This window comes from Ursus arctos, unplaced genomic scaffold (genome assembly GCF_023065955.2).
Source record: "Ursus arctos isolate Adak ecotype North America unplaced genomic scaffold, UrsArc2.0 scaffold_11, whole genome shotgun sequence".
Classification (NCBI taxonomy): domain Eukaryota; kingdom Metazoa; phylum Chordata; class Mammalia; order Carnivora; family Ursidae; genus Ursus; species Ursus arctos.
Genome location: NW_026622775.1, coordinates 12,034,133 through 12,061,542, shown reverse-complemented (window position 1 = coordinate 12,061,542; position 27,410 = coordinate 12,034,133).

Below are 27,410 nucleotides of genomic sequence, written 5' to 3'. Positions count from 1 at the left end.
TAAGGTTTCATTCTTTTTTATGGCTGAATAATATCCTATTGTGTATATATACCACATCTTCTTTATACATTCATCTATCAATGGACACTTGGACTGCTTTTATTTGGACACTGTTCTATTGATATGTGTCTATTTGTGCTTTCATGTATTAGCCATTGTAAATAATGCTGTAGTAAACATAGGGGTGCATATATCCTTTCAAATTAGTATTTTTCCATTCCTTCAGTAATACCCTGTAGTGATGTTACTAGATCTTAAGGTAGTTCTAAGTTTTTGAGGTGAAGCCATCCTCTTTTCCACAGTGGTTGCATCAATTTGCATTCCCACCAACAGTGCAAGAGGGCTCCTTTTTCCCCACATCCTTGCCAACACCTGTTGTTTCTTGTGTTTTGGAGTCTAGCCATTCTAACAGGTGTGAGGTGATATGTCATGGTAGTTTTGATCTGTATTTCCCTGATGATGAGTGATGTTGAGCAACTTTCCATGTGTCTGTTGGCCATCTGGTTGTCTTCTTTGGAGACATGTCTGTTCATGCCTTCTGCCCATTTTTAAATTGTTTATTGAATTGGGTAAGTACTTTATTTTTGATACTAACATTTTATCATATGTTATTTCCAAATACCTTCTCCCATTCAGTAGGTTGTCATTTAATTTTGTTGATTTTTCCCTTCACTGTGCAGGAAATGTTATTTTGATTTAGTCTCAATAGTTTATTTTTGCTTTTATTTCCCTTGCCTCAAGAGACAGATCTAGAAAAATCTTGCTATAGCCAACATCAGAGAAATTACTGCCTGTGCTCTCTTCCTGGATTTTTATGGTTTCAGGTCTCATATTTAGATCTTTAATCGATTTTGCATTTATTTTTGTATATGATGTAAGAAAGTGGTCCAATTCTATTCTTTTGCATGTAGCTGTCCAGTTTTTCCAACACCATTTGTTGAGACTTTGGATATTCTCCCCTCCTTTGTTGAATATTAATTGACCATCTATTTGTGGGTTTGTTTCTGGGCTTTCTATTCTGTTCTATTGATATGTGTCTATTTTTGTGCCAGTACCATACTGTATTGATTACTATAGCTTTGTAGTATAACATGAAATATGGAATTGTGATACCTTCAGCTCTGTTCTTTCTTAGGATTGCTTTGGCTATTTGGGGCCTTTTGTGCTTCCCCACAAATTTTAGGATTATTTGTTCCAGTTCTGTTAAAAATGTTATTTTGATAGGAATTGCATTAAATCTGTAGATTGCCTTGGATAGTGTGGACATCTTAACAATATTTGTTCTTCCAATCCATGAATGTAGAATATCTTCCCATTTATGTGTCCTCTTCAGAATACAGATCTTTCACCTCTTTAGTTAGGTTTATTCCTAGGTATTTTATTATTTTGTGGCATTTGTAAATGGGATTAAATTTTTCTTTCTGTGGTTTCATTATTAATGTATAGAAATGCAACAGTTTTCTGTACATTGTTCTGTACATTTTGTATCTTGCAACTTTACTAAATTCATTTATCAGTTCTAGCAGTTTTTTTGGTGGTTATCTATATATCTTTTCTATGTATCTTTATATATTTCTATATTCTGTATATTTCTTTATATATAATATCATGTCATCTGCAAATAGTGAGTTTCACTTACTACTTTTCTCCAATGTATTTTTTAACAAGCCCTGGTTTGTTCATCTGAGAACACTAACAAATTGTATTATGTTTATATCATAAACAAAGTTTCTTAATAAATATAATACAAATCCATCTGTCAAGGAGCCAAAAGCTTGATTTGAAGACAATAAGAATAAGAGGGAAGTTTTAAACTTTTTTTTCCAGGGAAATTGTAAAGATTACTGAAAGCCCAAGAGTACTGAAACTAAAAATGGTAAGGCCAATCAAAGACATCTGGCAGAAGCATTTGTGTTTATACGCCCCTCTCAGAAAAAGAATATTTACCCAGAGGACATATGGAGAGATGACAACAATTAATATCAATCTATATGGGAAAAGAATTTAAGAAAGACTTGTTTTTTCTACCAAATTTGTTAACTCATGAATATTTTGTGTTTGAACTGTGAAAACTGATAGAGATAGGTTTTTAGCTTAATATATAAACAAATCTATAGGTAGATAGATGCATCCAACATAACTACTGCAGTTATAATCATTTAACACAAATATTTTTCAAAACTATGTGAAAATACAGTTTTTCTATATTTGTTGATTTTAATGAATCTAGTTAAAGCTAGCAGGAATTACTTTTCGATGTAGCGTGAAATTCTTTTTCTGACTTTTCTTCAGGCATACAAACCTTGGGTGTCACAGGAGAGGTCACTAGACAAAGAGCAGTTTATGGGTGTCATATTTGATTTCACTAGTTCCTTCTTCCTATTCTTTCTTTGGTTTCTACTCTTAGAGTAGGTCTTTTATTTAACAGTCTAATGTTTCTGTACTTAACAGATCTTGGAAAATTTTTACTCAGACATAAGGTATTTAAAAAAGTTATTAAACCTGTTTGTTTTCTAACTTGTTTTGTATTTTCTTCAGCATGGTTGACAGGTTTGTAAGTTTTAGTGAAAACCTTCACAAAATCCCTACTCTTAGCAGAATCCTTTACAAAGCAGTACTATTTTCATGGTTATATGAAGACTCAGTTTGCAATAAATAACTGCCACACATTTACCTCGTGTATTAAAGGCAGCAGGGCATGATGAAAATAGGAATCCAGTGAAGCAAGACCTGAAGCTCTCATCTGTAACAGTGCAGATTGTGTTTCCTATACATTGTAAAATAATACAGAAAAATCAATACAATTAAATAAAAAGGGGCAAATAAAACTAACATGGTTATTTCCATGTGGCATATTATTAATTTTAATGCGATAAAGTCTGGAATTTTTTAAAAAGATTTATCTTTGGATATAAAATAGTGATCTACAAGAATGGTCTTGCTTAGAATTGTCATGTAAAATATATTTTATATATATTTATTCATATTTATATATTATATATTTTATATATAATAGATCTATTTTATATACTTTAAATATATATAGTAAAACATTTATATAAAATATATATTTATATAAAATATATATAAATACTAAAATATATGCTATTTTAAATACTATATATATTTTATATATAATTTTATGTATAATACTAGAATAATACTAGGTGATGTAATAAACAGCCACAGTTATTTCAGTTGAGTAATACAATGTTTATTTATCTTACACCAAGTTCCAGAGCAGGTCACATGACTCACCTGAATCCCCTCCAAGTGATGACTCTAAGGATCTGACTTTTTCTTCTGTCGTGTGACTTCTTTATACCAGGGTCCTTTAGTTTCAGCCACACTGGTAGGAAAGAGTGCGATAAAGATCTCAAAGGCAAAATCCAAGAAAAATTTATCCATCAACCAAAATTATTCAGAAACCCCTAATATACTTTTATTGATTTTGTGTAATGTATGCTTCCTTTGGTGCAGGATTTGAAAGTATTGAGGTAGTAGTTGTTTTATTTTACATTTTATTTTTAACTTCATCTTATTAAAGAGGTTTATATTAACACCAATGAAATACGGATGACTTAATCTTTTTAATTTATTAAGATCTGCTATAAAATAACTTTTCTTAAATTCTCCTACTCTAAACCAACAGAAATTAAGATGAAACTCTGAAGGCATCAGAGTAAGACCACTACCATAAGCTTTCTTGCCTTCATCTTCAGAGTTCGAGACATTCAGTGCAGTATCCTGCTGTGAGGTATCCACATACCAAAGAGGATATAAATTCTACCCTTCTAACCATTTAGTATTCATTCACAACCCCATCACCACTGTCTGCCTTGAGTTGGCCAGGACTGCATGCATGGTGCATTTATTGGTCATCTATTGTAAAAGTGATCATTACAAGACTTAGTGGCTAAAAACAAAATCATTTATTTAACTCATAATTATGGTGGTCCCCACTTCAGTGTGTACTAGGCTGAATGATTCTTTTGTTCTCGCCAGGACTTTATGTATAGCTGGTGGTACTCTTTCAGGGTCAGAGGCATTGGTGAGTGCCTCAGTTTATGTTCCCCTTCCAAGTTAATAGCATGATTGGGAGCAGGGTATGGGTACCCTAACTGGCTTACAACCTCAGTGAGTCCTGGGCCCTTTGTCCACATTAGGCCTAGCAATCCCACCAAGGGGATCCCATTGTGACACACACCAGGACACCTCTAGTTGGGGCTCACTATAGCTCCAGCTTCCACACCCAGGTGACATAGGCTTAAATAACCCTGGAACACTCCAGCCCCATACCACTTTGGTTCTAGTTGGCTTGCTAGGCCAGCCTGGCACAGAGCACTTTGGGAGGTCCTGGTTCATGTTTGAGTCACCTCAGCTACCCTGCCAATGTACCCCCTATGTGGACCACCACAGGACAGCTGGCCCATATCCCAGCTTATCTCCATTTGCCCCACCAGGTCACCCCCGGCATGAAGCATCCTGGCTTGCTCCCACTTGTTTCAGCTGCCCTTCTAGGGCATCCTCTGCATGGAGAATTCTGGGACTGCTCCAGTCCATGCCCACTTCTGCTACAGCCATCCAACCAGGGAGTGCCCAAGTATGCACACCTCACACAAGACACAGCTCCAGCCAGTCAATAAAAGTTAACAGGCACATACAGATACACAGAAGCATACGCAAGACCATGCCTTTAAGTTTAGGGGAAGGAGCTGTTTTACCTAATTCATGGAGACCTAGAAAGTCAAGTAAAATGGAGAGACAGAAGAATATGCTAAAAAATAAAAATAAGAAAACCCCAGAAAAAGATAATGATCAAAAAGATGCTCACTGAACTGAAAGAGTTGCAACTCACTGAGAATTTTAGCAAAGAGATGATAGAAAATATAAACAAGAACCAGTCAGAATTGAAGAATACAACAAATGAAATGAAAAATATGCAGAGATTAGTAGTAAGATTAGAGATGCAGAAGAACAGATCAGCAATCTAGAAGATGGGGTAATGGAAAGCACCCAAACTGACCAGCAAAAAAAAAAAAAAAAAAAAGAGAGAGAGAGCCCTGATCACACAGAGACGAATGAGAGAGTAAGAGAGAGTGAAAACATGCATAGGGGATTCCACAAGAAAAACTCTTACCCAAAACCATTGACTAGGAAAAGGAGAGGAGTTGACTACTGCAAGTTTTTATAAGCAATGGAGCACAAAGTCTGAAGTTTTAGAGGTCTGTGCCATTGCCAGGGTTGTGCCTGGCAGGCATAGTGGTGCTCTAGTGAAGAAGGAGGGGGGAGACCCAGGAGTGGGCAGCATGGTCTGAGGATCCCCTGAGTCCCACAGGGAGAAACAGTTCCTCTTCTTGGAGTGCATTTGGGAGAGGTGGCACAGCCTCTCCAGGGAAAAAAGACCCAGCAGGTGCCATTTAGCTTCCCCATTCACTAGCATAGAAATGGAGATGCCAACTGAGGGCAGTAAGCCTTGGTGCTGGCCTTCTGCTGTGCTTTACCATAAACTCTGAGCCACTCCGCAGTAGTACAACCATCTTCTAGGACTGGCCACATTGGGATGAGACCTTCCCCCAGAGGATCATCATGGGTCCACACCACAGGGATCTCTGGGTCTGAGATAAACGAGTGCTATGTCACTTGACAGCTGGATAGTTCAAACACAGGGTAAAGATAGGGATTTGATGGAAGCCAGGGACATAGGAGGGGAAATTGTTTGCTCTTCTGTGAGGGCTTCCTATGGAGTGGTGTGTGCAAGCTCCACATTCCAGGGATGAGAGAGCAGGGCCACACCATTCCCCACCCCCCCCACCATGCATCAACACTGACTTCAGTTGGCAAGACAGGGCTACCAAGTACAGGCCAGAACTACTTACACCAAGCCCCACCCCTCATGCCCTTCAGGTGCATCTACACTAAGGCAAGTCTGCCTGAGAATCAGCACAGCAGGACCCATCCACAGAAGATTAGCACAAACCCCTTGTGTGCACCAAGTCTACTGATCATAAAGTGCTGCAAAGCTTCAGCTCTAGGGGAAATAGGATCTAGCCTCCTTTGTTTCTTTTTGGATACAAAGCAATTTTTAAAAATTTTTAAAGATTTTTTTATTTATATTTTCATTTTTTGGTTCTAACTTCTCTTAACAAGCAGACCAAAACACACCTAGGATCTAGTTTCCTTTTTTTGACCTCTTCTTAATATACCGATTAATCTCACAAGCAAGAATATAACAGGATTTTCTAACAATCACACACGCACAAAAACCCAGTGACCTTAACAAAATGACAAGACAGAGTAGTCCACCTCAAAAGAAAGAACAGGAAGAAGAAACAGGGATTTAATCAATACAGATATAAGTTAAGATGTCTGAACTAGAATTTAAAACAACAATTATAAGGATACTAGCTGGGCTGAAGAAAAGCATAGAAAACACTAGAGAATCCCTTATTGCAGAGATAAAAGAACTAAAAACTAGTCAGGCTGAAATTAAAAATGTTATAACCAAGATGCAAACCTGAATGGATGCCACAACAATGAGGATGGAGAAAGCAGAAGAATGAATCGGTAATATAGAAGATAAAATTATGGAAAATAATGAAGGATGAAAAGAAAAAGGAAAGAAAGATACTGGATCACGAATATAGATTTAGAGAACTCAGCAACTCCTTAAAGCATAATGACATTTGTACCATGTCCCAGAAGATGGAGAGAGAGAAAAAAAGGGGCAGAAGGTTTACTTGAGCAAATTATAGCTGAAAACATCCTTAATCTGGAGAAGGAAACAGACATCAAAATCCAAGAAACACAGAGAACACTCATTAAATTCAGCAAGAGTAGGTCATAACCAAGATACATCATGGTCAAATTCACAAAATACACAGTTAAAGAAAGAATCCTGAAAGCAGCAATGTTTAAAAAAAAAAAAAAAAAAGTCCTAACCACCAAGGGAAGACATATGATCACGTCTGCAGATCTGTCCACAGAAACTTGGCAGGCCAGAAAGGAGTGCATGGTATATTCAATGTGCTGAATGGGAAAAACATACAGCCAAGAATACTTTATCTAGCAAGGCTGTCATTCAGAATAGAAGGAGATATAAAGAGTTTCCCAGACAAATAAAAACTAAATAGTCCATAATCACTAAACCAGAGCAAGGGACTCTGAGTGGCAAAGAAAAGACCAAAAGCAGCAACAACTAGAAAGGAATGGAGAACATCACCAGAAACACCAACTTTACAGGTAACACAAAGGGACTAAATACATATCTATCAATAATCACTCTGAATGTAAATGGACTAAATGCTGCAATCAAAAGACATAGGGTATTGGTATGGATAAAAAAAAGCAAGACCCATCTATATGCTGCCTCAAGAGACTCATGTTAGGCCTAAAGACACCTGCAGGTCGAAAGTGAAGGGATGGAGAACATTCAGTCATGCTAATGGATGTCAAAAGAAAGCCAGAGTAGAAATGCTATATCAGACAAACTAGATTATAAACTAAAGACTGTAACAAGTGATGAAGAAGGGATTACCTCATAATTAAGGATTCTATCCACAAAGAAGATTGAACAACTACAAATATTTATGCCAACTTGGGAACAACCAAATATATAAATCAATTAATAATAAACATAAAGAAACTCATTGATAATAATACAATAGTAGGGCACTTTGAAATCCTACTTACAGCAGTGGACAGATTATCTTAGCAGAAAATTAACAAGGAAACATGGATTTGAATGACACACTGGACTAGATGGACTTAACAGATATATTCAGAGAGTTTCATCCTAAAGCAACAGAATACACATTCTTTGTGAGTGCACGTGGAGCATTCTCCAGAATAGATCACACACTGGGTCACAAATCAGGTCTCAACTGGTACAAAAAGATTGAAATCATACCATACATATATTCAGACCACAACACAATGAAACTTGAATTCAGCCACGATAAAAAAATGTGGACAGGCTACAAATACATGGAGGTTAAAGAACATCCTACTAAAGACTGAATGAATTAACCAGTAAATTAAAGAAGAAATAAAGTACATGGAAGCAAATGAAAATGAAAGCACAACAGTTCAAAACCTTTGGGATGCAGTAAAGGCAGTCCTAAGAGGCAGTACTTTGCAATACAGGCCTACCTCAAGAAGCAAAGGAAGTCTCAAATGCACCACCTAATCTTACACTTAAAGGAGCTAGAGAAGAAACAGAAAATAAAGCCTAAAGCCAGCAGAAGAAGGGAAATATTAAAAATTAAAGCAGAAATAAATGATATAGAAACAAAAACAACAACAGCAACACAGTAGAATAGATCAATGAAACTAAGTGTTGGTTCCTTGAAAGAATTAATAAAATTGATAAACCCCTGGTCAGACTTATCAAGAAGAAAAGAGAAAGGACCCAAATAAAATCATGAATGAAAGAGGAGAGACCAACACCACAGAAATACAAATAATTATAAGAGAATATTAGGAAAAATTTTATGCTAACAAATTGGACAATCTAGAAGAAATGGACACATTTCTAGAAACATACAAATTACCAAAATTGAAACAGGAAGAAATAGAAAATTTGAACAGACCCCAAATCAGCAAAGAATTGGCATCAGGAATCAAAAATCTCTCAACAAACGTAAGTCTAGGGGCAGATCACTTCCCAGGGGAATTCTACCAAATATTTAAAGATGAGTTAATACCTATTCTTCTCAAAATGTTCCAAAAAATAGAAATGGCAGGAAAACTTCCAAACTCATTCTACGATGCCAGCATTCCCTTGATTCCAAAACCAAAGACCCCACTAAAAAGGAGAAATACAGGCAAATATCCCTGATGAACATGGTGGTAAAGATTCTCAACAAGATACTAGCAAATCAAATATTCACCATGATCATATGGGATTTATTCCTGGGCTGCAGGGGTGGTTCAACATTCACAAACCAATCAATGTGATAGAGCACAATAACAGAAAGGATAAAAACTATATGGTCCTCTCAATAGATGCAGAAAACGCATTTGACAAAATATAGTATCCATTCTTTATAAAAACCCTCAACAAAATAGGTATAGATGGAACATATCTCAGCATCACGAAGGCCATATAGAAAGACCACAGCTAATATCATCCTCAATGGGGACAAACTGAAAGCTTTACTTCAATGGTCAGGAACAAGACAGGGATGTCCACTTTCACCATTACTATTTAGCATACTACTGGAAGTCTTAGACTCGGCAATCAGACAACAAAAAGAAATAAAAGGCATCCAAATTGTGAAGGAAAAAGTCAAACTTTCACTATTTGCAGATGACATGATATTCTACGTAGAAAACTTGAAAGACTCCACCAAAAAAAGTGCTAGAACAAATACATGAATTAAGCAAAGTTGTAGGATATAAAATCAATGTACAGAAATATGTTGCATTTCCATACACTCATAATGAAGCAGCAGAAAAAGAAATCAAGGAATTGATCTCACAATAAAAACCATAAGATACCTAAGAATAAACGTAACCAGAGAGGTAAAAGATCTGTACTCTGGAAACTATAGAACACCTATGAAAGAAATTGAAGAGGATGGAAAGAAATGGAAAAACATTCCATACTCATGGATTGGAAGAACATTGTTAAAATGTCTATACTACCCAAAGCAATCTACACATTTAATGCAATCCCTATCAAAATACCACCAGCATTCTTCACAGAGCAAGAACAAATAATCCTAAAATTTGTATGGAACCACAGGAGACCCTAAATAGCCAACATAATATTTGAAAAAGAAAATCAAAGCTGGAGGCATCACAATTCTGGACTTTAAGCTACATTACAAAGCTGTAGTCACCAAGGCAGTATGGTACTGACACAAAAACAGAAACATAGACCAATGGAACAGAGGAGAAAACCCAGAAATGAACCCACAACCATACGGTCAACTAATCTTCAACAAAGCAAGAAAGAATATCCAATGGAAAAAGGCAATCTCTTTGACAAATGGTGTTGGGGATACTGGACAGCAATGTGCAGAAGAATGAAAATGGATCACTTTCTTACACCATACACAAAAATAAACTCAAAATGGATCTAAGACCTAAATGTGAGACAGGAAACTATGGAAATCCTAGAGGAGAAAACAGGCACCAACCTCTTTGACCTCTGCTGTAGCTACTTCGTACTAGACACATCTCTGAAGGCAAAGGAAACAGAAGCAAAAATGAAATATTGGGACTTCGTCAAGATAAGAAGCCTCTTCACAGCAAAGGAAACAGTCAACAAAACTAAAAAGCAACCTACAGAATGGGAGAAGATATTTGCAAATAACATACTGGATAAAGGGCTAGTATCCAAAATCTACAAAGAACTTATCAAGCTGAACATTCAAAAAACAAATAATCCAGTCAAGAAATGGGCAGAAGACATGAACAGACATTTCTTCAAAGACATAGAAATGGGTAACAGACACATGAAAAAATACTCAACATCACTCAGCATCAGGGAAATACAAATCAAATCCACAATGAGATACCACCTCACACCAGTCAGAATGGCTAAAATTAACAAGACATGAAACAACAAATGTTGGTGAGAATGCGGAGAAAGGGGAACCCTCTTACACTGTTGGTGTGAATGCAAGCTGGTACAGCCACTCTGGAAAACAGTATGGAGTTTCCTCATGGAGTTAAAAATAGAACTACCTTACAACCCAACCATGGCACTACTAGATATTTATCCAAAGTATACAAAGTATACAAATTTTGGATCCAAGTACCCAAAGTATACAAACAAAAATCCATAGTATACAGTGATTTGAAGGGGCATATGCACCCCAATGTTTATAGAAGGTATGTTCGTAATAGCCAAAATATGGAAAGATGCCCATCAATAGATGATTGGATAAAGAAGAGGTAGTGTGTGTGTGCATGTGTGTGTATACACGTACACACACACACACACACACACACACACACACGTATGGAATATTTCTCAGACATCAGAAAACGAAATCTTGTCATTTGCAATGACATGGTTGGAGCTACAGAGTATTATGCTAAGCGAAATAAGTCAGAAAAAGACAAATACCATTTGATTTCACTCATATGTGGTATCTAAGAAATAAAACAGATGAAAATAAGGGAAGTGAAGGTAAAATAAAATAAGATAAAAACAGAGAAGGAGGCAAACCAAGGGAGACTTAACTATTGGGAACGCACTGAGGGCTGCTGGAGGTGAGGTGGGTAAGGGGATGGCGCAATTGCATAATGGGCATTAGGGAGGGCACTTGATGTAGTGAGTACTGGGTTTTACATGCAACTGATGAATCACTAAATTCTATACCTAAAACTAATAATTCACTATATGTTAACTAAATTGAATTTAAACAAAACAAAAATAAAAAGATAAAACAACATTTTAAATAGCAAGAGTAAAGAAGGCAGTTACATACAAGGGTAACCCCAGGCTATCAGCAGCTTTTTTAGCAGAAACTGCTGGCCATAAATGTGTGGCATGATATATTCAATGTACTGAAAGGGAAATACCTATTTCCAAGAATCCAGCAAGGCTCTCATTCAGAATAGGAGAGATAAAAAGTTTCTTAGACATACAAAAACTAAATTAGTTCATGACAAACCATCACTACAATAAATATTAAAGAGGACACTTTGGTGTAAAGGAAGGACCATAAATGAAAGTATGAAAAATACATATGTCTCTAAAAATTAGTCAAGTAAATTCATAAAATATGATATAAAATATGACAATATACCAATGGTGGGGGGAAGGAATTAAGATGGGGTCAAATTTAAGCCACCATTAACTTGATATAGACTGATATATACAGAAGATGTTATATACAAACTTGATGGTGACCACAAATCAAAAACCAGTAACAGATATGTAAAGAATAAAGAGAAATGGATCCAAGTGTATTACTAAAGAAAACCAGGAAATCATGAAAGAGAGAAGAAAGTATCAGAGATAAACTATAGAAACAACCACAAAACAAGTGATAAAATGGCAATAAATACAGATCTGTCAATAATAACTTAATGTAAATGCACGAAATGCACCAATCAAAAAAGATAGTGTGTCAGAGTGGATTAAAAACAAACAAAACCCCAAGATCCATCTATATGCTACCTACAAGAAATTCATTTCACACTTATCCACCTACAGATTGAAAATGAAGAGATGAAGAAACATTTATCATGCAAATAATATTGAAAGAATGCTGAGGTAGCATAACTTATACAACACAAAATAGACTTTAAAATGAAGACTGTAGAAACAAAGAAGGACAGTATAAAATAATAAAGGTGACCATCCTACAAAAAGATGTAACAATAGTAAATATTTCTGCATTCAACATGGGAGCACTCAAATATATAACAGTTAATAGCAAACATGAGGGAAATAATTGATAGTAATACAATAATAGTAGGGGACTTTAACACCCCAGTTACATCAATCAACAGATCATCCGAACAGAAAATCAACAAAGAAGCAGTGGCTTTGAATGACACACTGGACTGGATGGATTTAACAGATATATTCATAACATTCCACCCTAAAACAGCAGAATACACTTTCTTCCAAGTGCACATGGGACATTCTCCATATAAGGCCACAAAACAAGTCTCAACAAATTCAAAAAAATCAGTTATATCATGCATCTTTTCTGGTCACAACACAATGAAACTAGAAATCAACCACTACAAAAAGCACAAATACAGGGAGGTTAAATAACACGTTAAAACACACTGAATGAATCAAGCAAAAATCAGGGAAGAAATGAAAAATTACATGGAAACAAGTGAAAGTGAAAACACAATGGTATGATATCTTTAGGATGCAGAAAAAACAGTTCTAAGAGGGAAGTTTATTGCAATACCAGTCTACTTCAAGAAGCAAGAAAAATCTCAAAAACCTAAGCTTATACTTAAAGGAGCTAGAAAAAGAATAAACAAAACACAAAAAAGCAGAAGGAAAGAAACAAAAAAGGTCAGAGCAGAAGTAAATGACACAGAAACAAATAGAAAAGATCAATGAAACTAGGAGCTGATTTTGAAAAGATCAACAAAATTGGTAAAACCCTAGCCAGACTCATCAAATAGAGAGGAGTCAAATAAGCAAAATCACAAATGAGAGAGGAGAATCAACAACCAATGCCACAGAAATGCAAACAATTGTAAGAGAATATTATGAAAAATTATACACCAACATATTCAATATATTGGACAACCTAGAAGAAATGGATAAATTCCTTGAAACATAACCTACCAGAACTGAAGTAGGAATAGAGAATCTGAACAGACTGGTAACTAGCAGTGAAATTGAATCAATCAAAAAACTCCCAACAAACAAAAGTCCAGGACAAGATGTCATCACAGGCAAATTCTTCCAAACAGTTGAAGAAGAGTTAATATCTATTCTTTTCAAACTATTGCAAAAAAATAGAAGTGGAAGGAAAACTTCCCAATTCATTCTATGAGGACAGCATTACCCTGATACCAAAACCACATAAAGACACCACCAAAAAAAAGAGAACTACAGGTCAATATCTCTGATTCACATAGAAGCAGAAATGCTCAACAAAGTACTAACAAACTGAATCCAACAATACATTAAAATCATTCACCACAATCAAGTGGGATTTATTCCTGAGTTGCAAGAGTGATTCAATATTCATAAATCAATCAATGTGATACATCATATAAGAGAAACTATAAGAACTATAGGATCATTTTAATAGTTGCATAAAAATCTTTTGACAAAGTATAACATCCATTCGCAATAAAAACCCTCAACAAAGTAGATTAAAGTGAACCCTAACAGAATAAATGCATTAAATGAAAAAACCCCAGCAAACATCATACTCAATGGGGAAAAACTGAAAGCTTTTCCCCTAACGGTAGAAACAAATCAAGGATGTCCACTCTCACTACTTTTATTCAATAGGGTACTAGAAGTCCTAGCTGCAGCATTCAGACATCAAAAAGAAATAAAAGACATCCAGATTGGTAAGGAAGAAGTAAGACTTTTCCTATTCACAGATGACATGAGATTATATATAGAAAACCCCAAAGACTCCACCAAAAAACTACTAGAGCTGATAGATGAATTCAGTAAGGTCACAGGACAAAATCAATGTACAGAAATCTGATGCACTCCTATACACTAATAATGAAGCAGCAAGAGAAATTAAGAAAACAATCCAATTTATAATTGCACCAAAAATAATAAAGTACCTAGGAATAAATTTAAGTGGTGAAAGACCAGTAACTCTGGAAAGTATAAAACTTTCATGAAAGAAATTGAAGATGACCCAAAGAAGTAGAAAGACATTCTATCCTCATGGATTGGAAGAGTAAATATTGTTAAAATGTCTATACTAACCAAGGAGTCTACAAATTTATTGCAATCCCAATCGAAACACCAATAGCATTTTTTTTTTTTTTACAGAACTAGAACAAACACCTACAATTTGTATGGAACCACAGAAGACCCCAAATAGCCAGAACAATCAAAAAGAAAACAAAAAGAAAAACAAAACTGGAGGTATCACAATTCCAGATTTCAAGTTATATTACAGAGCTGAAGTAACCAAACCAGCGTGGTACTGGCACAAAAAAATAGACACATAGATAAATAGAACAGAAAATCAAACCCAGAAATAAACCCACAATTATATGGTTAATTAATCTTTGAAAAAGTAGGAAAGAATATACAATGGGGAAAAGAGTCTCATCAACAAATGTTGGAAAAACTGGACAGCTACATGCAAAAGTAAGAAGACCACTTTCTTACACCAGACACAAAAAGAAACTCGAAGTGGATTAAAGACCTAAATGTGAGAACTGAAGCCATAAAAATCCTGGAAGAGAACACAGGCAGTGAATTATATATATACATATATTTAAAGATTTATTTATTTTTAGAGAGAGAAAGAGGGAGAAAGAGAACATGAGTGGGGGAGGTGCAGAAGGAGAGAGAATCTCAAGTGGACTCCCTGCTGAGTATGGAGACCAACTGGGGCTCAATCTCATGCACCTGAGATCATGACCTGAGCTGAAATCAAGAGTTGGACACTTAACTGATTGAACCACCCAGGTGCCCCTGCACAGTGAAGGAAAAATCAACAAAACTAAAAGGCAGCCTACTGAATGGGAGAACATATTTGCAAATGACATAACTGATGAAGGGTTAGTATCCAAAATACATAGAGAAGTGATACAACTCAACACCCAAAAAACAAGTAATCCAATTTAAAAAATAGGCAGAAGACTTGAACAGACATTTCCCTAAAGAAGATATCTATATGGCCAACAGACACATGAAAAGATGTTCAATATCACCCATCATCAGAGAAATATAGGTCAAAATTACAATGAGATATCACCTTACACCTGTCAGAATGGCTAAAGCAAAAAAACATAAAAAAAAGTGTTGGAAAGGATATGGAGAAAAAGGAACACTCTTGCACTGTTGGTGGCAATACAAACTGTTGCAGCCACTGAAGAAAACAGTGTGGAGTTTCTTTTAATAAGTTAAACATAGAACTACCCTGTGATCCAGTAATCCCACTATTAGGTGTTTACCTAGAGAATACAACACCTGATTCAAAGGGATACATGTACCTCTATGTTTATTGCACCATTATTTGTAATTTCCAAATATGGAAACAGCCCTTATCCATCAATAGATGATTGTGTAAAGATGACATGGTATGTATGTATACAATAGACTATTATTCAGCCATTAAAAAGAAAGAAATCTTGCCATTTGCAATGACTTGGATACAGCTAGATAGTATAATGCTAAGCAACACTAGTCAGAGAAAGATGAATACCTTATGATTTTACTCATATGTGGAATTTAAGAAATAAAGCAAGCAAAAAAGAAAGACAAATTAAGAAACATTCTCTTAATTACAGAGAGCAATCTGATGATTATCATAGGGGAAGGGGATGGGGGTGAGTTAAATAGATAATGGGTATTAAGGAGTGCACGTCATGATGAACACAAGGTGTATGAAAATATCATATGTATGAAAGTGTCAAATTACTATGTGGTACACCTGACACTAATGTAACACTATGTTAACTATTACTGGAATTAAAAACAAGAGTACAGTTACTGTGATGAGCATGGAGTAAATGTTGAATCATTACATGTTCACCTGAAATTAATACAATACTGTATGTTAATTATGCATCAATAAAAATCGTGAGGTAAATAGTATTGGAAGATTAAATGCTATTTTCTTTTTTCTTAAGTGAATGTCAAAAAGGAATTTACACTGCAGATGCAGCTTATTTCATTTTATAGTTCCCAGGTGTTAAGTTTATTTTCATTGATTCATATGATTTTATACTGAAATATAAATCAGAACTATATCCATTGTGGGTACCACCATGATATATTGTTAGACAGATGGTATGTTTGTTTTTAAATATTAGACATTATACCCTATACACAGTGGGAAACATTAGTTACATGGTTTCATTAAAGAATAATTAAAACATTAAATATGGCATTGCTTAGGGGAACCAAAAGTTTTATAAATATCATGTGCTTATTTGGCATTGTAAAATAGACTCTGAAGTTCATTCTTCAAAAGTAGTTACTGGATATCTGTTCATTCTATTGTATAAATGTTTAATAAGTATACAGGTTCTCACTTTCAAAATGCTGAAATTGTGACTGCATAATCAATGAGGATATTAATTTCTGTTTTCCATGCAAACAATTGGAAAGAAAAACTGAAATGTAATTTTGCCCTACCTCCTAGAAAAGCATTAAAGGATTTCCACCCCTAAGGTTAAATTTTTTATATCTTAATGGTGTTGATATTTTTCTATTCCAAAATCTGTAGATTTTCAAGGAGGGCTACACTGCTCTAACTTCTTCCAGCTCATTTTTAGTCAAGAGATTTCAAGTAGGCAGTTAGCAGCCACTCTTGTGTCTTTAATGCCCTTGGAGCCTCCATAATGTGAGGTTGTGGTGGATAGTTGCTTTCTCTTGGCTACCATACTCTTTTATGCCATCCATCTTGATGCAGTAATCTTCTGGATCCCAAAGAGGTTGCTATGTCAAAGGAGCAAAATATTCTGGTTTCACAACTTCATGCAGCTTGCAGGTTGCAGAATTCTACACAGTAGTCAGTGCACATTCCCATGTGTGGTGCTGTAACTGAAACTTGCTGTAGAGTACATCTGCAAACTTTGGGGTATAGGGTAAAGAAACCTTTAAATAAGTAATAACAGTAGGTGAGAATAGCATTTGAATTATACATCAATCCTGGGTAGCTTTGCAATGGCATCAGCTTTGCTGGCAATCCAAATAGGAAGAGTTCGTTTTCTTCTCATTAAGTGTAAATTATGTGTCACGTTGGTTTCCTTTCCCATGTTAACATTCATCAGTTTGACACCTATTTGCCTTCTTCCAAGTGACTAGTGCAGCTACTCCCCATCCTGTTGACTTCACATAGATGCAGTCTTCTATTAAAGGTCTCCATTTTTCTCTAACAGCATTTTTTTTTATTATGTCAATTTCCTAGTTATGTGGTGTGTGATGCAAAAGGACTCTTAATGGTGGAATCTGAACTGATATGAAGTAAATTCAGGCTAAGCCATGAAGTACACAAACCTGTGTCCTTGAACAGGGACAGGTAATTCACTACCAACTGAATAAGTGGTGTCCTCATCTTTATTTACAAGGAAACTCACTAACGAAGAAAACCATTCCTTTCCAAAAGGGTCATCACTCTCATCCACCTGCCTTAAAGTCAGTTTGAGGCAGGGAGGGATAACAAGATGCAAGGGAAATAGTGGAAGTGGGCAATACAGAGAAAGGAAGAAAATTCCACAAATGGGAAAGTGCCTTTAAATCCTTCATTTCCTCTTCCATTTTTTCCTCAATCCTTTCTTCTGGTTATCATATAATTAAACATTTTTTACAATGATTTTCATCTCATATATTTAGTAATTAATTTGCTTGGGATGATTCCTAAGAAGCCCAGAAAGTACACTAATTTATCCAAATCAAAAGAACCATCCTCATGCAACTGGATTCTCATTTACTATTTCCAAATAGGACATAGAGATATTGGTTCTTTAAGAGAAACACCTGAAGGTAACCTTCCTGGCTTCCCATATATTCTATCAATATAGTGATCCTGATGGAACTTTAGAACCCACATTACCTATGATTATTCAATAGTAACATCTTGAATTTAGAAATAATAGTTCATACAGCTAGTTTTCCAGAAGAGTGTACTAGAGAGAGCCTGTAATTCAGGGTCTCTTATTGGACTGTTGTGTGATCACAAACCTTCAGCTGATCTGCTCAATTCAGGAGTTTCCACACATCTGGTCTTCATCACTACAAATATAACTAAAATAAAAATCTCCTCTCAACCCAGAAAAACTCTCCACAAACAGAGAAAACATTTTTTTAAATCTAAATAGGCATTAAACCATGTGATGTGCATCACAGGCAATCTGCTAAGATTGAAAAAAGAAAGACATATTGCCCTTTTACATAGTTCAGCAGCTACAACTCATTACATGTTTTCAAAATCAACAATAATAATAAGTAAGAGGACTTGACAGCACCATTTGTCACACATAATTCATTCTAAATTGGGAATTGGGGTGATCCTCTGTGCTAACTAATTGTCTTTAGCCATAGGAAAATAAAATTATATTTTTATAACAAGAAGTAGTATTGGATTTTGGATTGAGATGCCCACCAAGTTTAAGCTTCTATCCACTGAAATAAGGAGATAGGAAAACTATCTCCCTTGATTACATTTCTGAGATGGTCCTCAAGTCCTTGAGAAAGCCATTCCTGGGTTGCAGCATGGGCAGAAGGAGCAGAGAAAGAATCTACAATTGAAATCTTTTTACAAATAAATGCTCTAAAAAAGAGGAGAGGGCCTCTGTGGTTAGGTCGTCTGGATCCTACAAAGGTCTGGGTGAAAGGGAGGACAGGCACCTAGAGGCAGGAAGAAGCCTGTCTAAGGTTTATTTAAGCTGGGAGAAACATTAAAGCCCTCATGGTCATAGGCCTCTTTGTACTTTAGCATCCTTTGCATGCAACCTATAGTTATTTTCCAGATATTTTATATTGTAGTCATTCTTTTTATAGAATAAAACTATTTGAATCCTGATTTTCAAAGTTCTCTCAAAGAAATTACAATGTTGACATAAGTCCAAACCTAATCACATAATATCTTTACCTCCTTTTTATTTTTGGTGTCACCCAATTCTTGGGCAACATCTTCTCTTAAGGAAAGGCAAAGGCAGAAATTAGAATAAGATTGACCATATTTATCTATGTACTAAAAATTGATTCCTAAAAGTACTGTCATAATTTCAAAGCAGAAATTAAGAATTAAAAGTCAAAAATCATAAGGGTCAATCAAGTTATGTTTCATAAACTAATTAAACTAATCATTAAAATATTTTTCTCTTTTTTCCTAACCCCAAAATACCATGCTCTTTTTCAGTATATACTATCTAAATATATTTTGTTCTATGGTTGAAAACAATTTAGGTAAGACTCACCCTAAGTTTATTTGTGTAATAAAGAGATCCAGAGCTTAACTATTTTTATTTATAAAATATTAAAAATACATTTTAAGAAAGACTGTCTTTATTTCATTGACTTAGTTATTTTTTCCCCAGAAGTACTTCTAAGTCCTTCATTTTGGATTGTTTTCCTTCAAAATTCCTGACATTTGGAGTGGCATCACCATAATGGTAATATAGTTTATCTTGACTTTGCTCCCCCTCACAAGAACAACTAGTAACTCTTCCTGGACAAGGAATCCCTGAAATAACCCCTGAACATAAAGGTGAGGCTAAAGCAGTCCCTATGCATCAGAAAGACCAAGAAAGACTGAATTAGACCCATACGAGGAAAATTTACATGCTGACAGAATTGCCTATCACCCAGGCTGCACAGCATCATATCATGAAGTCTCCCCCGAAGCTACAGTTTCTCCAGGGGGTAAAACAGCCCAAGGTGGACCTCCTTTTTCCCTCAGCATTTTTTTGCTTCTTGGGAGCACTCACTCTGGTCTCACCCCATGGGGATTAAAAGAAATCTAGAGGGTTTGACTGCAGAATCTAATTGTGATGAGAAGGTAGGAGAAGATTGCAACAACCAGCACTTGGATCTTGACAGACCAAGTTTCTTGTTGCAACATCCAAGTAGTGGTCCCAACCAGCACATCTGATCATCTGCAGAGTCAAGTCAGGGATACCGTTTGACCAGGGAGCATAGCAGTGTGCAAATCCACCTAATTTGGGTCTTTAAACAAAGACCTAGTGGGCTCTGGAGCCTGTCTGCCCCTACCTAGACAGGGAAGTTGAGTCATAATCTGGTCCACTGTCAGTGTATTTCCTGGTCCCATCTTACCGGAAAGGCTGGCAACAACAACTGGAACCTGCCTGTCCCAGCAATCCTCCTGCGAGAGTAAGACAAACAGAGCTGATCACCTGTAGGGCAAAGCCAGTGGTGATGTTTGGCCATAGAACTTGAGAAATAGGTCAGTTTGAGTTAAGACCACAAAGACCTGTGCTTGGTGTGGAGAGTGCCCCTCCTCCATCCAGGCAGGGGAAATAATTCATAGCCCCAATTACTACTACATTTATCTCTGAGTGCCCCTGGAACAAAAAGACTACCCAGAACACCTAAAAAGCTGTGCAGTCTGGCAATGCTTGAGCACAGAATACACCAGGCAGAGCTGATAGCAGATCAAATCTGGTGACCCTGTTTGGCCAAGGTGTTTGAGGCATGGGCTAGTTTGAGTCAAGATCACAAAGAGCCTTGCCAGGCTTGGAGCTGGTTCTCCCACTACATGAAGGCAGGGAAACTGATTCACAGCCGCACCCACTTCTGAATACAGCTTTCAGCCTTCGTGACCAGGCAACCTAATCAAACCAAATGGGAACCTGCATAGCCCATTCAATAGCACTGCTCATAGTGGCACTTGAATAAAAAGCATAGTTGGTGACTTTCCCCATGTATGCAGCAGGACTGGTGGCATAGTCTGTGCAGTCTTGGATAAGCTGGGTCTTCAAGCAAGCCATACAGGCCCTAGGCCCCATCCTGCTGTTCTGCCAGGGCTAGAAAACTAAATCACAGCCCTCTCTAATGCAAAATATAGTACCCAAATATAGACCTGACCATCTAGTAAGTTTGATCAGAGAATCCAGGCAACAACAGAGACCATCCTATGGCTTTTCTTGGGCAGGAAACCAAGCCAGCAGTCCTATTCATCTGATTTCTGCTAGCAGCACCCTTACATCCTGAACTCAGAGCTCAGTGGCCTCATCCAAAAAATTTACCCTGATAGGAAACCCCACCAGTAGACATGTCCAGACATAAAAGCTGAGCTGATGGTGAAGAAAGTCTCTGTCAAAGTGAACCAGTAGCATATAAAAGAGAAGATAGTTTACTAAAATTTGCAGATACCAGTGTAAAGAATCAAGAACCATAGAAAATTGGATAACTATGGCATTACCAAAGGAAACTAATAAAGCTCCAAAAGTGACCCTAAAGAAATGGTAATCTATGAATGGTCAAGATATTCAGAAAGATCCATATTAAAAAGTTTAACGAAATAGAAAAATGAAGACAGACAACTAAACAATATCAGAAAAACAATTCATGAACAAAACAAGAAGTTCAACAAAGAAATAGAAACCATTAAAAAACCTAGAAATTCCAGAGCTAAAACACACAATGCCTACATTGAAGAATTCAATACAGGACTTGAAAGCAAACTCAACCACACAGAAGAATCAGGCACCAAGAGAACGAAGAAGCATTTGAAAGAATCCAAGCAGAGGAACAAAAAGAAAAGAAAAAGGAAAAAAAAAAAGAATGAAAAAGACTTAAAAGCCTACAGGACTTATAGAATACAATTTCTAAAATTCCCCATTATGGGAATTCCAAAGGAAGGAGACCAAAGGACAAAATTATATTTAAAGTAATACAGACTGAACACTTCCCCAACATGGGGAGAGGAATGGACATCCAGATACATGAGGCCAAAGTCATTATATAATAATAAAGGATTCAGTTCATCAGGAAGATATAACAATTATAAATATTTATGCACTCAGCATTGATATACCTATAAATATAAAGAAAAACTAACATAATTAAAAGGGAAATAAACAACAATGCAGTAAGAGCTGGGGACTTTAATACCCTACTCTCAACAACGGATATCATACAAAAAGAGAATCAATAAGAATACAGTGGAGTTGAACAAAACTGTAAAGGGTACCTAATAGACATATACAGACATTTTTCTGACAACAAAATACACATTCTTTTCAAGTATACATAGAACACATGTTAGGCACAAAACAATCTTAGTACATTCAAGAAGACTGAAGTCACACTAGTATCTTTTCTATTTTCATTACATGCTCACAGATGAATACTAGACAAAAACTAGAAAATTTACAAATATATGAAAATTAAAAAATGCTTTCATGAACAACCAATAGATCAAAGAAGAAATTAAAGAAATAAACAAGTATCTTAAGAACATTAAAATGTAAACACAACATATCAAAACTTATGGAATGCAGCAAAAACAGTTCTAAGAGGGAAGTTTATTGAAATAAACACATTAAAAAAAAACTCCAAATAACTCAAATAAATAAATATATGCCTAAAGGAACTAGAAAAAGAACAGAGAACAAATTAGCAGAAGGAAGAAAATAATAGAGATTAGATCAGAAATCAATGCAGAGAATAGAAAAATTTTAAAAGATTAACAAAATGAGTTTTTAAAAAATATATGCAAAATTGACAAATTTTTAGCTAGACTAATCAAAGAAAAGAGAAAATCCATGTAAAATAATTATAACTGAAAAAGAAGACATTACAACTGATACCACAGAAATACAAAGGATCATAAAAGCCTTCTGTAAAAGCCTACACAACAACTGAAAAACCTAGAGAAAATGGGAAAAAAAATTCTTAGAAACATAAAACTTACCAACACTGAATCAAGAATGATATAAAATCTGAAAAGACAAATTACTAGCAAGAAGATTGAATCAGTAATCAGAAATCTCCCAATGAATGAAAGCCCATGGCCAGATGGCTTCACTGGTGAATTCTACCAAATATTTAAAGAATTATTGCCAATACTTCTCAAACTTTTCCAAAAAATTAAAGAGGAGAAAACACTAGCAAACTCATCTAACAAGTCCAGCATTATCCTATCACCAAAGCCAGAAAAGGACACTATCAGGAAAACAACAACAACAAACTAGAAGTCCATATCCATGATAGATGTAGCTGCAAGATTTCTCAAAATACTGGCAAATTAATTTCAGCAGCACATTAAAAGGATCATTCATCATAATAAATTGGGATTTAACCCTGGGATGCAAAGATGATTAAATATAAACAAATCAATAAATTGGATATATCACATTAATGGGAAGTCTGAATAAAATCATATGGTCATTTCAATAGACACAGAAAAATCAACTGACAAAAGTCAACATATGTTCATGATAATAGCTCTGAAAAAATGGCTGTAGAAAGAACATACTTCAATATAATGAAGGCCATGTATGACAAACCCACAGCTAACATCATACTGGTAAAATGGTAAAATGTTTAAAGTTTTTTGGGGGGTGCCTGGGTGGCTCAGTCATTAAGCATCTGCCTTTGGCTCAGGTCATGATCTCAGAATCCTGGGATGGAGCCCGACATCGGGCTCCCTGCTCTGTGGGAAGTCTGATTCTCCCTCTCCCACTCCCCCTGCTTGTGTTCCCTCTCTTGCTGTCTCTCTCTCTCTGTCAAATAAATAGATAAAAATCTTTATAAAAAAATAAAGCTTTTCCTCTAAGATCTGAAACAAGCTAGGGTGCCCATTTTCACCACTCTTATTTAATATAGTACTAGCAATCCTAGCCAGAACAATCATGAAAAAAAAAAATTAAAAGCATCATATTCTATTTGCAGATGGCATGATTTAATATATAGAAAATCTTAAAGTCTCCACCAAAAAACTGTTAGATCTAATTAATGAATTTAATAAATGTGCAGGCTTCAAAATTAACATACAAAATCAGTAGCATTTTTATACCCTAGCAATGAATTATCTGGAAAAAAAAAAGGAACAAAGAAAGAAAATGTTTCCATTTACGGTAACATCAAAACCAACAAGATACTTAGGAAAAATTTAATGGATGAGATGAAATATTTCTATACTGAAAACTATAAGACATTAATGAAAGGCATCTCATGTTCATAAATTTGAAGAATACTGTTTTTCTCATTTTTAAAAATTTAAATTCAATTAGCCAACTGATAGTACATCATTAGTTTCAGGTGTAGAGTTCAATAAATTATCAGTTGTATATATTGTTAAAATGTTCATACTACCCAAAGCCACCTATAGATTCAATGCAATCTCTATCAAAATTTCAATGGCATTTTTTACAGAGGTAGTAAAAGAATCCTAAAATTTATATGGAATCACAGGACTCTGAATAACCAATGTAGTCCTGAGAAAGAAGAACAAGATGGGAGGTATCATATTTCCTGACTTTAAGCTATATTGTAAAGCCATAGTCATCAAAACAGTAATGGTACTGGCATAAAGACAGACACATAGGCCAATGGAACAAAACAGAGAGCCTAGAAATAAACCCATGTATATACCATCAACTAATATTTGACAAGCTAGCTAAGAATAATAAGAAAAAAAAACAATCTCTTCAATAAAAGATGTTGAAGAAAATAGTATACTTATATATAAAGAATGATGCAAGACCCCTAACTTACACCACCTACAAAAATTAACTTGAAGTGGATAAAAGGCTAAAATATAATACCCAAAACCATGGAAATCCTAGAAGAAAACACAAAAAAAGCCATTTGACATGGGTCTTAATGATGATTTTGGTTATGACACCTAAAGCACAAACAACAAAAATAGAAAATAAATACATAAGATTACATCAAACAAAACAGGTTCTGGACAGCAACGGAGAAGACCAACAAAATGAAGACAACCTACAGAATGGGAAAAATACTTGCAAATGATATATTTAGTAAGTGGTAGATATTGATATAGAGAAAAACGAAACCTGTGGTCTGTTGGAACTGTAAGCTGATACAGCTGTCATGGAAAACAGTATGGAGGTTTCTCATAAAATTAGAAATAGAACTACCATATGATCTAGCAATTCTACTTTTGGGAATATATCCAAAGGAAACAAAAACACTATGTCAAAGAGATATCTGCACCCCCATGTTCATTGCTGCATTATTCACAATAGCCAAGATTTGGAAACAACCTAAGTGCCCATCAATGGAGGAATGAATAAAATACTTGTGAGATATACACACACATTCACACACACGAGATACACACACACACACACACACACACACACACACACACCATAAAAGAAGGAAATCTTGCCATTTGTGACAACATGCACAGACCTTCAGGGCATTATGCTAAGTAAAATAAGACACAGTCAGAGAAAGATAAAATAATCTCATTTATATATGGAATCTTTGAAAGTGAGAGAGAGGGAGGAAGAGGAAGACAGAGAAAATAAACTGATAGATCAAATTTAGAGTAGCCAGAGGTAGCAAGGGGATGGAGGGATTAGAAGAATGCTGTTTAAATGTAAAAATTTGTAGTGGTAAGTACTAGAAATGTGTAACATGATGACTACAAGTTATACATGTATATATGAAAGTTGTTAAGAGTAAATTCTAAGAGTTCTCATCACAAGAGAAACAATTTTTTTCCTCCTTCTTTGTATCTATATAATAGATATTAACTAAATTTATTGTGATAATAATTTTACAATATACGTAATCCATTTTGCTTACACCTTAAACTTATACAGTGTTGTATATTAAATTATATCTCAATAGAACTGGGAAGAAAATCCTGACATCTATCTAAACATGTAAATCTTCTACATATTTATGTGTATGGATGGTTATGAAGAATATTTTGTCCTGTTATTTGTTCTACTAGTTTGAATGTGTCACTTAATGTCTTAGAAATGTAGCTCTTCATTTTGAAATGTGAGATTATGCCTGTCTTAATTCATGAATGAATTGGAAAAATAAGTAATATGATGGAATTTGTAAGAAATAATTCTTAATCACTTAAAGAACATAGATTTCACCAGGTTTGTTCTGAGAGAATCACTATCAGGAAAATATGAAGTGTTTTAACCAAAATCTTCCTTTTGGGTTTTGTCAAATACACTGACCAAATTTATGGCTTGATTAAAGGATTGAAAATCAAGAGTTGATAAAGCAACACAGTTGAGAAAATAATGTTGGTAAAATAGAAAATCTCTGAGGGAGATCACATGCTCTGGACTTGCTAGGAAGATGAATCATAGTCTCACATGTTATTGAATAGAGGAGTTAACATTGAACTAATTGATGATGTCAGTTATCCATATTTCACGTACCTAGATTAAAGGAGATTTTTTTTTATTAACTATAAATATCTCTACTCAATTATATAGGATATACCTTTATTTTTTTAAATTTATTTGTTTATTTTTAGAGAGAAAGAGAGGGAGAGAGAACAAGCCAGGGCAGAGGGGGGGGAAGGCAGAGGGAAAGAGAAAAATCTCAAGCAGACTCCCTGCTGAGTACAGAACCTGATGTGGGACTCTATCCCATGACCCTGAGATCATGACCTGAGCTTAACTAACTGAACCATCCAGGCACCCCATAGAATATAAATTTAAAATACCAATCATCCTTCACTTTATGTCAAGTCCTTAAGATTTATGAAATCTTAGAAGTTGCTATTATTCAAATTGTAATCTAACATGCAGAACTGCAGAGGCCAAGAATTGTCCATCATCGTTCAGATGTTTGGCCTTGTAAATGAAACTTCACAAGTTACATTTTGCATAACAATTTTGAAAAGTTGTTACTTCTAAAAATTTCTATTTTCAACAAAATTAAAATTGTTACAGAATGTACTCCACAATATATGTCATCTAAAACATGAAAATTAAAAAAAAAACAAGAAATACTTATTGAAATGGAAAAAATCTATAATAACGACAACTCCAAATGTTGGGAAGAATATGGAGCAGTGGGAAGTCTCATTTATCGCTGGTGGGAATACAAAATGGTACACTCTTTCTGGAAGACAGTTTGGTGATTTCTTACAAATCTACATATAGTCTTACCATATGATCCAGCAATCACACTCCTTGGCATTTACCCTAAGGAGTTGAAAACTTCTATCCACACAAAAACCTGCACAAGGATATTTAAAGCAGTTTTGTTTGTAATTGCTAAAACTTGGAAGCAATCAAGATGTGCTTTAGTAGGTGAAAGGATAAACAAATTATAGTATATTTAG